Below are 14115 nucleotides of genomic sequence, written 5' to 3' on the forward strand. Positions count from 1 at the left end.
GTATTTATTTTTATTAACTGTATCAGTAACCATTTTATTAGCTTTTTGTTTGTTTGTTTGTTTTTTGTTGTGCTACTGCTACTACAGCAAATGAAATTGGCAAATACAAACAACAACAGTAAATTGCATAATTGATTCATATGATTAATGCACTCTGGGAGTCAGTGAGTAGCTATACTAAATCAAGAGTAAACCTAAAGTAAAGAATCAAGTATCCCCAACAGTTCTTAGTTACTACAACTCTTGTGTAAGTAAACTGATTAAGGCCATCGGTTTCCACACTTTTTCTAAGTAAAGTCAACTAATTACATTTTACAGTGTGGGGATCATAAAGGAACTGCAGGGGGTTTGTGAGTGTAATGAAAGGCTAACAAGTAATTTAAAAATATGTAAAATTACAATAATTTTAAAATAGTACACTTACTAAAAAGATGAAATATTTTATGTTTATCTGAACCATGAACATGCAAATGTGATAATTAATAAAATATTTATTTTAAAATTTCAAGGGTTACTTAAAGAGGTCACTGATTATGATTGATGATTATGATTGATACACTTTTTTTTTAAGTTTAGTTAGTGTGTAATGTTGCTGTTTGAGCAAAAGCAACATCTGCAAAGTTAGACGCTCAAAGTTCAATGCAAAGGGAGACTTTTACAGAATTGCTGACTGACCACTTCTTTAAAGTACATGTATTAGGTAAAAGAGGTTCAGATGACAAAAAGTTTTGAGAATGTCCGCAAATAAGAAATGAGAATTTGTGCGTTTTAATGAGTTTGAAAGACAAAAGCTTTTCAATAATACATGGTTAAATAACCTACTGAGTGATAATTCAAATAAAAATGAATGTGTTCATCAGTAGTTGATGCAACTTAAAAACCTGAAATGATTTTTGTAAGTCCACTGATCTAATGCTGTGTCACTACAGCTGTGTCACTACATTAGTCCTGACTAATGACTAGTCAATGTGAATGTCCACAAAACTGGACATTAAGAGTGCATATGAGCAGCATAATTTGAGGAACTTGAGAGAATCAATAAATGATGATTAATTTATTGCTATTGTGTGAATAATATGCAATCACGTAATCAATAAAAAAGTAACTGTAGCCTGATTACGAATATTTCAAAATGTAACACTCTAATTAGTGATAATTAGTAAAGTAATTCATTTTTGGAATCTGATTACGTAATCCTGATTACATGTAATCAGTTACTACCCAGCTCTGCATGTGGAGTACTTTTTACAATGGATGGATGCACTTTATTGGACTTCAAAATCTCAACACCTATTCACTGCCATTATAAAGCTTGGCATAGCTAGGATATTTTTTCATATAACTCCGATCACATTCGTCTGAAAGAAGAAAGTCATATACACCTGGGATGGTGAACCATGGGGTAATTTTCATTTTTGGGTGAACTATCCTTTTAAGACTGTGACATACCATGTCAACAGACAGACGTCTGTGAACGTCAGGCCATCATTGAGTGTCTGTCAGCTCACTTTTTGTTATTTGTTCATCTTCAGAACACAAATTAAAGATATTTTTGATGAAATCCAAGAGCTTTCTGCACCTGCATAGACAGCAATGCAACTGACAAATTCAAGGCCCAGAAAGGTAGTAAGAACATCATTAAAATAGTCCATGTAAAATCAGTGGTTCAGCTTGTAAAGTTATGAAGTGTTACGCATCATGGTACTTTCGTGACTGACCCAGAAGAGAGGAAATTGTTGAATAAAATTGCCTTTTTTGTTTTTTCTTTGCACATAAAAAGTATTCTTGTAGTTTCATAAAATAAGGTTGAACCACTAATGTCACATGGACTATTTTATCAATGTCCATACTAACTTTTTAGGCCTTATGCAGAGTCAGAAAGCTCTCTGATTTCATCAATAATATCTTAATTTTTGTTCCAAAGGTGAATAAAGGTTTTACAGATTTGGAACGACATAAGTGTGAGTAATTAATGACAGAATTATTATTTTTGGGTGAACTATCCCTTTAACAACAAGCACATCATGGTTCACAGTTCTGAAGCAAACAAAGCGATATCAGCTTTTAAAGAAGGGGAAGAGCCACAACTACCCGTTTCAAAAGGAAATGTCAACAAAGTAATCTTTCCTGCTGATAACACAAAGAGTGTAGGACAGGTTACAAATCGAATCAAAACGAGTTTTTCAAACCTCTAAACCTAAGTAAAAGAAATAGCTTTAGCAAAACATTGGCAGAGACACAATGGCACAATTCTAACCCACAGATGATAAATGCCATTGAATAAACACACACGCACACACATACAAAATTAAAAAGCTGGCAGCTTTGTATCATAAAGCTGGATGTTGGCTTTAGGGTCACCTGAGTGTAACGAGGCTTCGACTTCAAAACTCTGGTCTCTGAGCCAACTTAAAGCTCGCTATGTGTGTGTGCGCATACTAATATCTCAATGAGGGGAAAAAAAAAAAAAAAAAAAAAAATCACAGTTGCAAAGTGGACAAAAATAGTAAGCCTGTATGATTCAGCAGTGTCTGATGACTCTTATACATAATACGTTTCAAAATTAGCATGTATCCATATTCAAATCCTTAAAGGTCAAACAAAGGTGCGCAACACAGTGAAACGCTTCAGAAGCCTTGCTGCATTAAATACTTCCACTGTGACTTTGTTCAAATGGCTAACAAAGAGTAATCCTTCCCTAATTAAAAGAAATCTAAAAACGTAATATATCATGTACTGTACATATATTAAATGTTAATGCTATTGCATACATATCCAGCGGTCCGAAATGCCCACAAAAGTGACTTTCCCTTCCCGATCCAGACACAAAGAAGTTTCGCAGCTTCTTTGTTTTCTTTCATAGTAGGTCAGAGTCACCTCTCACAGCCACAACACAAATGTTACCTGGCATTGTGAAATCGGACACAGCAACATCTTGTCCAGTTATAAAGCGGATCGAGGCGTTTAAGGGGAGGGTATTGCATTCCTAGAGAGCAATACTGCAGTAACTGGAGAGGCAATCAATCAGACGCAACGCTTTAAGTGACTCTGAGCCTCACCGGCGTGATTCAGTTAGCGGTGTAGCGTAGGCTGTTGTTAACGCATTTGGAAACGACTCATTATCATCATCATTCTAATAATAGTCAAGACTCTTACTATACCAGCATTCGGATGTTTGCGCATTTCCAAAGTTATTAAAGGGCCTGTGGTTTTTGGCTTGAAATAAAAGCATGATTACAATATCTCGACAAGAAAAACTGGGTTAGTCTGAGATGCTAAATCTTCAGCGCTCTTCTCACAGAAGCAATTTCATGCGTTTTCTGATGCCCTCCCTGTTAAATACATAAAAACTAATTGAAAAATGCTCTCGTACACTGGGATGTGTTTGTTCTGAGCTGAAGCTGTTATCTGCATGGCTTGATTAAATTTTTCATGAGCCTGACCCAGTGAGTAATACAGGCTCTCTCTCTCTCTCGTTCTTTTTCTCCTGCGTTCTTTTTGCGCTCTTGTCATCTCTCGGTTTTTTTGTGCTTCTCTCTATAATCTATAAATGAAAGGCACTGACATGACTGGAAAGATGATGAAACAAATCAAATGGGTGGCAAAACCTCAAACTTGCTAGTGCATGTTTGCTTTGAGACCATCTCAAACACTGGATATGTCATACATTGGTGTGCTAATGAAATTAAAAGTTACCATGATGCATCGTGTACTCACATTGTATTTAAAAAATAAAAATAGGAATGGCACAGATGTGCGGCTTTGTTTACTACACTCAAGCGCTTGCTGTGTTTTCAGCCTCAAACACCTCAATATATTAGTACATGAACACATAAAAATAAACTCTAGAACTGATCTGAGAGTCATTTCATGAACATTTTACCATATATTTTGAGTAAACCATTGTCAAATTTACAGGTTTTCACAGCAACCCGTCAAAATAAAAGTTTGGTTTAACTTGAAGAAATTGTGACATAAATATAATACTTACATGTAATGATAGTACTACTACTACAACTACTACTAATAAAATTATTTATAAACATTATTCTTAAGGAATATTTAGCAGAACAATTATTTATCCAGACTTTATTTACCAGAAAAATGTAAATGGGTCAAAGATAAAAAATGGATTAAGCATAAAAACAATCAGTGTAATACTGCTTTAAATTGTTGTTGTTTTTCCAAAAAAATATTTAAAGGTTTCTGTTTAATTTATTGCATTTTTGTTTTTCTGAGTAAAAAGTAAATATAAATTTTTCCCTAATTTACAGAAGACACCTACTAAAATGGCATTCAGTGTAATAATCTTTAAGGCATATTTACAACAAAAATCAATTCATGACATATTAAAAGACAAATTACTTTCACCCCAAATACTAATTAGTTAATTAGTTAAATTTGCCACTATCCTAGGTTTTGCCCATTTGTCAGTAAGAATTTTTTACTCATTTAAAACACAATAAAAATTAATATGCTCCTTTATTCTTTTATATAGTTTAATATGTACAAGTCAGAATAAGCATGTTGTTTAAATTTTTACATAAATATTGTGTTACACTGAATGAAAATGTAACATTATTTCAACCACATTTTGACATCCTATTTTCCAAAAACGTATTTGAAACCTTAAAAGTAGAAACTTTATGTACATTTAATGTGTTTTGTATGGACATAAAATCACTTTTGTGAATTTCTTTTGATGTGGACATCTTAACATCTTTGACCCAAATATGCAACACAGTATTTCAGTAAAAATAAATAAATAAAATTAAATAATAATTTTTAAAATAAAATTAAGTATTTAGAGATGCTTTTGATAGTTACAATTTAATGAGACTATTACAATGGAATCCAGAAAATTAATGAAAAACAGAATTTGGTAAAAATAAAACTACATTTGAGAAAAAAATAAAATATTTCATAGGGCCTTAAAGACATAATTTTTGTGAAACTTTTAAAAATTGCTGTTAAATTGTGTACATTTCGCGATTTTAATTAATTAGACGTGCTTTTTTGATTAATAAAATTGGTTTCAACCATTACAACAGAGTCTAGAATCTAGAAATCCATAAACATTAAAACAGAAAAAAAATTAAAAGGAATTTGGGGGAAAAATACAATGGATTTCATATAGCCCTAAAATGTTTGTCCATTTAAATACTCTTTAAATGAGAATGTACCTCCACATTTACCACCTACTTGTGATAAGCATTAACAATAAGCAAACATAATTTATGGCTATGACAAAATAAAAACTAAAAAAGGGGAAAGGCCTTTGATATGTCCCACCACCACTTCTTGTTTCAAAAGGAAACATAAACAAAATTAATGGATTCAACTGATTTTATACACACACATATATATCCATTTACAGAAAATATGCTGCAATACAGGAAAAGTACAAGCAGTTACAATCACTTCTTCGTTTACAGCAGGCCTAAAAATAGTTGTAAAAATTGCTTGTAAAATATAAGATATTAGCATCACACCTGGCATTAACATCTTTCTCAGCTGATCTGACTGTGGTCAGCTGGGACAAATTGTCATTTACACCTGGTAAATCATGTATCTTTGGTGAACCTCCAGTGATTTCTTTTTTTTGGTGTATGTGTGTGTAAAAGAGGGTGTAAATAACTTGCACAAGATAGCATTTATAAATGGGATCTAAGATGAGCTGCACCATTGTATAGTTTATTTCATCTAACCATCCTAACATAACCAGACTGACACCAAAAGCCATAACACTATTTTCTAAACAAAGAGACTTTTAGAAAAAGTAGAATTAGTGAATAATGTGTACATAATTTGTAAATTATAGCATCAAGCATTTTCTAACCCAACTTTGGTTGAGACAGAACTACTAGACCAGTTTTTCCCCACACTGGAGAGAAGTGCGGCTCTGGATTCACATGGCATGAAGCATGTTTACATGATGCATTTTTGCAAGGCCATAGTTTCCACTAAGATTGAAACCATGAGCAGGGCTACACATACCTTGTGGCTAGAGTTTCTCTGTAAGCTAATGAAACAAACACAAGTGAATTACACTAAAAAAAAAAAAAAAAGCAAATAAGCTTAATCACCCAAACACAAAAATCACTCACTGAAGTTATTACACCATCTGTTGCCTTTCCTGACAGACATGGGCTAGAAGAAAGAATTTTTGAAGTACAAAAACAAAGAGGAAACCAAAAGCACCTATACTTTGTCAGAAGCATTAATCAAAAGGCAAAGCACCAATAAATGGCATGTCCAGGCTGGAGGCGACGTCAGTAGAGTTCAAAGGGATATAAGATATTGACAGTCTTGTCACAGCAGAGGCGTTTGAGAGCCTCGACTTTCTCTTCTGTCTGACTGATGCCCACAAACTGTTGACAGATCACTACAGATTTATCAAAACACACTGAATGGCACAATAGTTTGCACCGGTAATGCTAATAACACTTCACATTATACATACACAAACGGATCATTGACTAATCAGCATATCTGCAGAACCAAATATAAACAAAGCTTTGTTAAATGCCTTTGTTAAAACAATACACAATACTAGACATTGCACTACTGCAAATTTACCATGGTAAAGGGTTGTTCATGAATCAGAGAGCAAAAAACAATTGTAAAGGTAATGTAAGGTTTGACCGCAACAGCACAATACATACATGTACACTGCCATTCAAAGGTTTGGGATCTTTAACGTATTTTAAAGAAGTCTCTTATGCTCATCAAAGTTCCATTTATTTGATAAAAATACAGAAAATAATTGCAATTTGAAACAATAGTTTAATATTTAAGTTTAGGGCTGTAGCTATCAATTATTTTAGTAATCGAGTATTCTACCGATTATTCTATCGATTAATCGAGTAATCGGATAAGAAGTCATTTTTCTTTATTAAAGAGCAATACTAAATATACAAGAGAAAATAAGATAGGCTTCTTAAAATAAACAACTAATTTGTTTCCTTTTTAGAAAAAGTAACATTTTTATTGCTGAAATTGCATACATTAATAACCATGAAAGCTGAGCCCATTTAACGCATTTTTTGCCAAAATACCTTCAAATTACCTTATATATGAATGAATAAAAATACAAAAATCAATTTATTTCTGTGATGCAAAGCCCAATTCAGAAATCATTCTAATATGTTGATTTATTATCAATGTTAGAAACAGCTTTTTTTTTTTTTTTTTGGAACCTGTGATATTTTTTTCAGAATTCTCTGATGAATAAAAAGTCAGACATAACAGCATTTATTCAAAATATAAATCTTTTCTAACAACATAAGTGCTTACTATTACTTTTCAATTTAACACATCCTTGCTGAAGTATTAATTTCTCTAAAAAAAATAAAAAAAAAAATTACTGACTCCAAACTTTGAACGGTATTGTTAATCAAATGTCTATTTTAAATAAATGCTGTTCTTTTTAATGTTTTATTCATCAAAGAATCCTCAATCACAAGTTCCAAAAAAACAGCACTGACAACACATCAGCATATTAAAGTGATTTCTGAAGGATCAAGACTACAGTAATGATGCTGAAAATTCAGCTTTGCATCACAGAAATAAATTCTATTTTAAACTACATTAAAATGGAAAACTACAATTTTAAATTGCAATAATATTTCACAATATTACTATTTTTTCTGTGTTTTTAAATCAAATAAACATAGCCTTAATGAGCAGAAAAGACTTCCTTAAAAAAAAACATTAAAAATCGTACTGATCCCAAACTTTTCAACGGCAGTGTAATCTGTCTACAAAGACAAGCTAAAGTATTTTTACAATTTTTCTAGCAGGTTTTGCCAGTATGTTAGTAAACAATTTTGAGCCAGCATGAATTATACTAGGCAAAGCAGAAGGTTGAGAAGAGAGAGAGAGAGATGAGAGAAGAAACTTGGCATCTGATGTTACCCATTTTGGGAGATCTGGAAGCGGGAGACACTGGGAAAGGGAAGACTCACGATCGGGAAAGGCTCGGGGATGTGCGCCCATGTTGATGTTGACAAGCAGCCCTTCCGGCTCAGTGGGAGAGAGAACCATCTGTCCCAGCAAAGGGTTAATCCACAACACAGATCCCCGATTCTAGCATTTTCCACCCCACGTATTCCCATTAACAAAATGGAGTTGGTTTCTGAAAGCATATCCCCCCAACAAGACCTCCACTTCAAAACAAAGCATGGTTTTCGCATTCATAGACTCCATCAAATCCAATCTACTCAGCGACTGATCAATGCATCAAGACCTGCCAAATAACGCTTTGCCGAAAATATCGATCAATGCTTGATGAGCTGATTTGATGGAGCCTTAACACCAAAACCACCATGCGATAGAAACACACACAGCAGGCCTATTCCTGGCTTCAGATTCACTTGGCACAAATCTTCACCTTCATTAAATAATCTACAGCTCTCTGTCATTTATAAAGCACACAGAACCCTTCAAAACGGGCATCTTTTCTGAGCTTACGTGAAAGGGCGAGAGAAAAGAGAGCCTTGCAGACACAGCTACGGCTGGAGACAGCGGCTGCAGCGGAGAGACAGACATAGGGCTGGTGTGGATGTGGGAGGGGGGCTGGGAGCGAGACGCCTGCCACACTGCTCAACTCCAAACATAATGGCCTCCAACACATCAAGTGACCACAGCTTAATTCAACCTCCACTCGCTCAAGCAGACGGGCACGTACGCGCACGCTCCGGCGGCTAACGCGGACCGCGGCATCTCTGGTGCACCATTTTGCCGTCCCTAACAAATCACATCCTTCATTCAGCTGCTCCTTCACTCCTTTTGCATCCCTCATTCCCCACCCCCCACCGCCAGACCCCGGAAGCCGAAGAGTCCAGGTGATATTTGGGGGAATGAAAAAACAGCTAAATTACCTTAGCGGAGAACAGTTGCTACCTCCAATGCAAGCAATCCACTCAAGATCCTGCACAACAAGACCGAAATCCAATGGAAGACAGCATAGAAAATCCCAGAATCCTGTTCCGGTGAGCATCAGACGCTTGTATCTCAGCTCTAGCGCTGCCCAGTCTGTCGTCCCTCCTCCTCCTCTTCCTCTCAATCTCTTTCTCCGTACAGCAGTCGTCCAGCCCAGCGTTGAAGCTCAGCCAATGTGAGGGGCTCGCACAGCAAACACCATCTGAGCTAAACGTCTTCAGGCTCACACTCATCCACCTCCGCCCGCCCACCTCTCTCTCTCTCTCTCTCTCTCTCACTCGCTCCACCACATCCCCCCTCCTTCCAACACACACTTGCAGACAGATACACACATGGCTCCCCCTGCAAACAAGACGTTTGCACACTCTCTCTCGCTACATACACAAGTACGACGTGACTAAGGCAATCAAATGGTGGGCTAGGATGGGGATTAGAGGCTGAATGAGATAGAGCAGATAAAAAAAAAAAAAAAATCAAGCTGGTCAGGCCAGCCATGTGCATGCATACAATACTATTGTTTAACTCCTGAAGGCCACTGGGGCATACGGCAGGGGTGGAAGGGGGGTGACCACATTTTGGCCAGAGTCATTTCCCTTCTTTTATTAAGCCTTCACAGAAAACAAAGTACCAATAGACTTCATTCTTTAGTGTAAAAGCACTTGAACAATTAAAAAAAAAAAAAAAAAAAAAATCAAAAAATCAAAACTGACGCTATTTATATTTTCTAAATAAATGTTTGTGGTTGTGAACGATTTATTAGATAAATGTATTATGAAAGGAAAAAAAACATGTTTCTAAACACTCTGGGTTAAATACAACCCAGCGCTGGGTGAAATATGGACAAACCCAGAGTGGGTTGTTTTGACACAGCTGTTGGGTTAAATGTTTAACCCAACCTTCTGGGTAGATTTGTTAAAAATTACAATATGGCTGACTTAAAATGGACCCAAAAATAGGGTATAAATTAAGAAAATGAGACACATGATTACTAGAGGCAACAGCAATATTCATATGGTGAACATTTATTAATAAGCAATTTAAATAATGTTTCTTATTTAAGTATTATTTATTCAACTTAAAGTTCATTTATGGAACATATTAATAAATGTTAATTTCCAACATATTTTGGGTTCATTTTACACAAGAAATACAGTCATTTTTAAGCAATAAAGTAAATAAAACTACACTCTAAAAACTGACGGTAAATTTAACGGTAAAAGACTGTAAAACTGCTACAGTAAAAACCCGGTTAACGGTAAATTCCCCTACTATGTATGGCGAAAAACTGTATTGGACATTGCATGTAATTTTACAGTAGTATACGGTTTTCAGAAGTGGAAAAATAATGTAAAATTTACAGCGAATAACCGTAAATTGACATTCCCAGAATTCCCTGCGTTACATTTCAAATTTGATGTTTTCTTGTTAAAATAACTATGTTTCTACATTAGGGTTGCATGTTACATTTAATGTTGTTAAAATAATTTTTATTGCATTATTTCAGTTTTTATTTCAGTGTGTTACCATGATGGTGCTTAGTGTTGACACTGTGCATCTTCTATATATGTTAATATTTAAAAGCTGCTTGTGATAGGCTTTGGTTCATCATGTGACTGTCTCATCACCACCTACTTTTGGTGGTTATCAGTCTATTACAAAGGTACAAAACAGATTTCAGTAGGTTGGTATTTTAACGTTCTATCATATAATGAAATTACGGTATTTAAATGTAAGTTTAAGTTAAAACCGTAAAATCTAAAACATTGCTACCATATATTTTTTACGTTAAAATTTTGGCAACCACAGCTGCCGTTTTTTACGGTAAATTTTACGTTTTTTTTTTTTTACACTGTACCCAGAAGGCTGGGTTAAACATTTAACCCAACCGCTGGGTTTGTCCTTCTTTCAAACAGTGCTGGGTTACTTTTAATCCAGCACTTTTAGAATGTAGGGCTTTCAAAATGTAAAATGTTTTGCCCCCAAAATCTCTTTTCTGATGATGTAAACGTGTCCATGTAGGCAGAGAAACATAATCTAAACCAATTATATCAGAGAAAGCAATTCATGATTCTAAAAAGCACAAAAGACAAAATCAAGTCCCGCCCTACATTATTTCCCACTAAATATTGTTTATTTCAGAATAGTCTTAATAGCATGGGTATATCTGTAGCAACAAAATTGACCCTTGACCCACAAAATAAACTGTTTTTGTCTGTACAATGAATGTTGCAAGGGTCCAAAACAGCACTGGAGCTCAATGACTTTTGTTTGGACAAAAAGACATTTTTCAAAATTGCTCTGCATACCACAGAAGCAAAGAAAGTCATACAGGTTTGGGATGACATGCAGATAGAATTTTCATTTTTAGATTAACTGTTTAAATATTCCTCTCAGATGTTTAGTTATACTGGTCTCATCATCTTCGACTAAAATCCATATATTGTTCTCCATCTTTTATTTTCGCTTAAAATGTGCAGTTGAACATAAAATGTTATGTTCCACAGAAAATGAGTAAATGAAAACAAAATTTTAATTTATGGGTGAACTGTCTCTTTAAATGTTTTTTGTTGTCTTTTAAAGCATGTTAAGCTTATCACTTTGGAATAAAATCCACATATTGTTACATGTTTTTCAAAATAAAGCTTAAAGGGATAGTTCACCCAAAAATGAAAATTCTGTCATTAATTACTCACCCTTGTGTCGTTCCACACCCGTAAGACCTTCGTTCGTCTTCAGAACACAAATTACGATATTTTTGATTAATTCCGAGAGCCTTCTGATCTTGCATAACCAGCAACACAACTGACACGTTCAAGGCCCAGAAAAGTAAGTAAGGACATCAGTGAAGACTAGGGTTGCAAAAAGATAGAAAATTTCCAGTAAATTTCGGAAACATTCCAAAAATTTTGGAGACTTTCCAGGATTTTTTGGAATCTTCCAGGGATTTTTGGAAAGTTTCCGGAAAAATTTACCGGAAATTTTCCACCCCTCTGCAACCTTAGCGAAGACTGACACAAAAGAGAAGAAGTGGTTGAATAAAGTCGTTCTTTTTGTTTTCTTTGCACACAAAAAGTATTCTCATAGCTTCATATTCGCCTTGAACATGTCAGATGCATTGCTGTCTATGCAGCATCAGAAAGCTCTCAGCTTTCGTCAAAAATATCCTCATTTGTGTTATGAAGATGAACAAAGGTCTTACGGGTTTGGAATAACACGAGGGTGAGCAATTAATGACAATTTTCATTTTTGGGTGAACTATCCCTTAAAAATGTGCGTGTGAACTCGAAATTAAATTAAATGAAAAGAATCTGGTTCTGAATAGCCGTTTGACCACTAACAGCCACTCAACGAAATTACCTCCCTCATCCATCAAACAAGTCCCATAATTCTCAAGCAAATCTTTCAATCTTGCTGTGTTGCCCTCAGAGTTGAATGATTACAGTGGCAAAACGACAAACATGCATCTCCAGATGAAACCCTGAGGAAATAGGCCAGAGGTAATGACAGAAACACATTGTGTCACGTAGCCTGTGAGCTTCTATTTCTGGGTGGAGCTCAGCGTGAATCATCTTCTCAGCACTGTGGAGCTGTGATTTGGATTTAAAGCTCACCTTTTACGTAACATCAAACTTTCAGCCGCTGAAGAAAAGCAGAATCGCTTTGTTGAGTGAAAAATGGAGGTGAAGGCCTTAGTAAGCATACGGAGCTGCATCTTAATGTTCTGTCATTATTTACAAAGCCTCATGTTTTCCAGACCCATTCTTTCTTCAGTGAAAGTCAGTGCGGTTCAGTTGTTTTGAATCCCACTGAGTTTCATTCTTCAAAATATTTTCTTTTGTTTTCCACAGATGAAAGGAAGTCATACAGATTTGGATCGACATGAGGGTGAGTAACGGTGACAGAACATTCATTTTTGGGTGAACTATCCCTTATAAGGAGTGTGTTTAGGAAGGAAAGTATGTGTAGATGCCATTCCATTGGGGTGAAGGACACAACTGAACACTAGGCTGAAGATACTTTAGTTTTCCTGGAGTAATTCCAACCAACCAACCAACCAAAGAAAAAAAAAAAATGCAACTTGCTACAGATTCCCAGTCCTGGTCTTTCTTGTTCTGATGGAGCACATGAATGGAGTGGTATCTGAAGAGGCATTCTTCTCCTTTTGTTCCTCAAACCTCTTTTTAAATCCGCCCATCCATAGTAGTGCCCCCCTGGACAGGCCTGATGCTGGTCTCTAGTTTGTCCACTCTCACGGTGATCAACACTTTCTGAGGGTGCTTTTGACTTGCAAATGAACTCACAAAATGCTTTCGAATTCAGAATGTCAAGTGTTGTGAGCGAATGAGCATTTCAGGCCTCATCTACACCGAAAGATGTTAGGCACTAAAAAAGTGCAGAATGGTATTCAAATTCCGAACGTGCCCAGATTTAGTTGAATTTCTCAGTATGCCACCCACATATGCTTGCTTGAGCTGACATATCAAAATGGAGCCTGGAAACACAGGACGAACCCAAACGGAGAGGACCGGACCTACGAATAACGCATTTAAAAACGCATTTTGGATTTAAGCCATGCGACAGACACACAGTGTCAATGCTAAAACTCACCGAACGTTTGCGCTCCCTACTGAGAGCCCTCAGCTCCCTGCAGGTATTATCTCTCTTCTGTCTGCTAATCGTAGCTGACTTGCGACCGGGGCGCTCTTCAGATCTACCCTGTCTCCAAGCCTGGCAGACAGAGTAGCACACATGCTAAATGCTAATTAGCTAGCTCTTAGACATGGGTGGCTGTGAATGCTATGTTAACACAACTAGCTAAAACGAAGAGGCAAATTAATTTTCGACTCGAAAACACCTGCTTTTTATTGAAATGGCGAAAGCTGCAAGCTCTCGTGTTCTCTCAGACGCAGAGATCTACCTAGCAACAATGTTTGTGATGTCTAACATAAGAAGACAGCATATGACTGGGCAGTAACCTGTCTGAGGGATCCGTAACGCGCGCTGTGGTGCGAAGGGCAGTGACAAATTGAATTCGACGCCGGGCGCTTTTGTTCAGGTGGCGAGTTGATCATTGCTCATTACATCAAGGGTGATGGCCCTTCAGTGCATCGTACTCCCTCTGCCACATCATCATTCCATCACACACACATACATGCATACACACGAGAAAAA

The 14115-nt window shown here is 36.1% G+C and overlaps 1 protein-coding gene across 1 annotated transcript in view; it reads right to left on the minus strand.

Moving 5' to 3' along the window:
• The window catches only part of magi1b (membrane associated guanylate kinase, WW and PDZ domain containing 1b), a 181387-nt gene that overhangs the window by 75181 nt on the left and 92091 nt on the right, over positions 1–14115 (minus strand).

This window comes from Labeo rohita, chromosome 11, assembly GCF_022985175.1.
Source record: "Labeo rohita strain BAU-BD-2019 chromosome 11, IGBB_LRoh.1.0, whole genome shotgun sequence".
Taxonomy (NCBI): Eukaryota; Metazoa; Chordata; class Actinopteri; order Cypriniformes; family Cyprinidae; genus Labeo; species Labeo rohita.